The 3,933-nt window shown below is 31.3% G+C and overlaps 1 long non-coding RNA gene across 8 annotated transcripts; it reads left to right on the top strand.

The window, feature by feature from the left end:
- The first annotated feature begins 410 nt into the window (after nt 1-410).
- On the top strand, nt 411-2,900 carry LOC145005236 (uncharacterized). 8 transcript variants are annotated; one of them, XR_013662535.1, is made up of 5 exons: nt 413-930; nt 1,254-1,293; nt 1,398-1,666; nt 1,772-1,804; nt 2,146-2,900. It is a non-coding gene; the product is annotated as an uncharacterized LOC145005236 (long non-coding RNA). The 8 variants fall into 8 exon arrangements; XR_013662534.1 differs by having other exon boundaries at nt 420-800; nt 896-1,293; XR_013662536.1 differs by having other exon boundaries at nt 420-1,293; nt 2,146-2,215; nt 2,666-2,900.
- Nucleotides 2,901-3,933: the final 1,033 nt, after the last annotated feature.

Genomic DNA, 3,933 nt, shown 5'->3' with positions numbered 1-3,933 from the left:
AGCCCGACATCGACCATTCTAAAAAAAAAACATGAAAAGATCCCATAATGAATATAATGTCACTATTGTTGAGGCATTAAACTAATGTGTGTGTGTATATATATATATATATATATATATATATATATATATATATATATATATATATATATATATATATATATATATATATATATATATAACTTAATAAGCATTTAGCCTTAAATGCTGAATTTTAAGAGGTACACTCCTTAAAGCATCATATACAACAAGTTTATGCATTACTAACAATCTTATCCCGTCAAAATTATGTGCAAAATAATCAGTCAAAGCTATCTGCAGAGAATCAGTCAAAGCTAAACCTATATTCCTCATTTTTGGCATCAATTGAATCAGTCAATAAGAAATTCGTCATCTGTTTCCTTTCTCTCCTTATCTTTGACCTTTTCTTTCCCCTTTATCTGCCTAATTTGTAGTTTATAACACATTAAACATTGGAGAATCACTATTTGAATTCCATAAACTGAAAATATACTCTCTCCAAACTCATTTAACGCTCTGTAAACCTAATCCCTCTCACAGTCGCCAACACCATCCTTACTAACCACTCTCATCCATGAATCGCTCCCTTCACATTTTCGTTAAAGACAACACCCGTGTCTAACTCATCCCCGATCCATTGATTTCTTTTCAAATCAAAGAAGTAACACCTGTTTCTAATGCAATTCATGTCTCGGAGGGTTGTGTTGGTAATGGTTGTGATGAATTCCTTCCTACTCATCCACAATTCTTTTAAAATATAGGATCCCCTTTCTCATCTGGTAAGTGAATCAGTCAAAACTGAATGGCATCCCTAATCTTCAAGCCGATTGAATCGGTCAACACTAAATATTCTTTATATTGCATCCGCTCTCAGTTTCGTACGCTCCTTCCGCTGCCTCACGTTCCAAGGTAGTTTTCTTTCATTTGAAATTTTATTTTTTATTTTTCTTTTTCGTAAGGTATTTCATTGTTATACCACCACCATTTTCTTCCCTATGTGAATCATTGTAAACCACGTCACTAACACTCCACCGGTCACCACCATACTCGCTCCGCTCTTTCATCGACCATCGCCATCATGTTCACTGCCCACAACGACCTTCACCACCGTTGTCACAGGCGGCCGCCGACAAATCCATAACCACCACCGAACATCCAGAAGCACAATTGTAGGTAATGTTTTTTGTTTTCTATTTTATAGTGGTTGAATGTTCGGTTGTTTAAAAAATCAGGAAACTCAAGAGCTTTATTGGGATGTCTAAGACCGTTGTGGTAAGAGTTTACTCTTTTGATAATGTTAAATTTTCAAAATGGAATTTTTGTTCTTAGACTTTCAGCTACTAGGGTGGTTGGTTTAACATTTTTTTTTTCTATAGTTTCTTATCAGTTTTGATACTTTAAGGGTGCATGCCAAGTGTTCGATGAAATGCATGTTGGGGTTAAGGTATTATTTTGTTTTCACTTATTTCCAACGTAGTACCTTCAAGCTGGAACCTTTTACTTACTTTGTTTACTAGCAAAAAAAAACACAAACAACCTGGATATGTTCATCATGATAGTTTCGAGGATTCACATGAAAGAGGTTTACATACAAAACAGTTATGGAGAAGTTGGATTGCATACATTAGACAAACCTAAGAAAAAGGTATTCTTTGTGAAGCTCTTTGTCCATGTGCACTCTACAAATAGGATTCAAAATAAGAATTTTGCAAACTCACATCTTCTGCATCTAACATGATTTTATTTTCAGCTGCAGTGGACTAGAAGGGATATGTAATGCTAAGTAATCATCTACCTTTGTGTTTATCACCACAATATTGGTTCTTATCTTTATCAGTATTTACATTGCATAAAAACATCATAGTTAATGTCCTAAATAAGAGAGTTTGATGGTAGGCTTTGACTTTTTTAGTCAAATGGTATAGTTTTTGAATAAAAAATCAGTTACATGTTCTTCAAAATTTTAAGAATTGAAATTTTAATTTCTTTCTAATATGCTTTGTCTCTTCTCAAACTTCTATAGCCATCATGTCTCATTTCAACTTCTTTCTGGTTAATTGTGTTTAGTGTTAACTAGATGGTTAATTTAATAATAATTTTCTTTGTAATTTGGCTCTTGTGCAGAAATTCTCCACCCAAAGGAATTATGCTTTAATTGACAAGATATTTTTAAATGCTCCATGGAAAAGCCAAGGTAATTTTCATCAACTAGTTGAATTATATATGGGTTACTGCTAAGATTTATTCTAAGTGATAATAACATTGTGTAATTGGAAGTTCTTGAGAATTATTTTGAACTGTCATGGTGCAGAGGAGTTGATGAAATTTGATATCATTGTAATTCTGTGAAATGTAAAATTGAAATGTTTATAAAACCAATGAGGTTTGTAGTGGGAAAAATGGACAAAGCAAGCTAATTGAAGGTAAAAAAAAGGACGATGATCATTTACTGGTTGAGTATAAGTTGGTAAATGTAGTGGATTTTAAGTACTGTTAGGGCAACATGATCATTGTCATGGTCGTCTCAGCCTCCTGTCACTAGATTCTTCACCACCCACCTTTTGCATGATTTTCCAAGGCACCATCGCAACCTTCTCCTTTCTCTTTTACTCTTATTTTCAAATTCAAACATTTTGTTTAGCAGTTCAATTGGCAGATGCATCAGGCAGTAACACTGATGAGCATCTCAGTCTGGATATTTGAGACTTTCAACTCGGTTCAATTGGTGAACTGGGAGGCTGCAAGACTTTATTCAACATGATGGGGGCATTTAGATCGTGAGATTAATTTTGTTGCATTTGGATTCATTAAAAAGCTTTTACAAACTGTAGGATCCACACTTTGAATGAATTAAAATCAATCTTATGTTTGTTGGGTAAGATTTGTAATAAATTAAAGATGCATTTAATCTTTTCTTCATGGGTTAAATGCTAGAAATAACAATGAACTTTCATACATTAAACTTAATTAGAAAATAATAGTAGGATATGTAAAGTAATTTACAGAATATCATCCCCATTATGTAACTTGATCTTTTTAACAAGTGTAACTTGAATGTGATTGACTAATACTTAAATAAAGCTTATTCCGATTTTGAGTAACAATGTTTTTTTGGTTTAATATGATTCAGAATAAAAGTTTATTTTCTTTAAACATATCTCATAATAGAATGTATAAGTATATATTATTTGAAAGTAGATTATTAAAACATCATTAACCTAATCCAATAAAATCTTCTTATGAAAAATAATTTTGATTTCTCCGTTATATTATTAACCAATTATTTGGCAAAAGTTTTAAACCAATTCCCTTATTTTCAAAGCTCTATTTGATATGACATCAAACTGTTAATATTCAATATATAATATGGACATTAATAAATGAATGTTTTAGATGTAGTAAAATTTTCACGCAAAAGAAATAATCATTTATAGAAACTAATTTCTGAAAAAAACTATTCACACCCGTCGCTTGGCGCGGGTAAACGGCTAGTATTTATATACATACATATATATATATATATATATATATATATATATATATATATATATATATATATATATATATATATATATATATATATATATATATATATATATATATGGGTTTTGGAAGCTTAAAATATTTGAAGAACATAAAACAAGTTGATATCCACTATGGATAACTTAACATGAACATATAAGATATATATGTTGGGTTATGAGCATTCTAACACTCCTAAGTGTACATGCAACCCTAAATACCTTGGATCTATGTTTTCTCTATTATACATGCAAATATGAACATCCAAGGTATTATCCTAATCTAGCATACAAAACTATCAATATAACAAGATAGAATACATACCTCTTTGATGTAGAATGTCTTCATGAAGCTTGAGTGCCTAGTGCCCAAAGTGTGACACCTCAAATG

Source organism: Lactuca saligna, chromosome 7, assembly GCF_052625555.1.
Source record: "Lactuca saligna cultivar CGN05327 chromosome 7, ASM5262555v1, whole genome shotgun sequence".
Lineage (NCBI taxonomy): Eukaryota > Viridiplantae > Streptophyta > Magnoliopsida > Asterales > Asteraceae > Lactuca > Lactuca saligna.
Note: the sequence above shows the minus strand (reverse complement) of the source record. Positions and strands in the feature narration are given on the sequence as shown.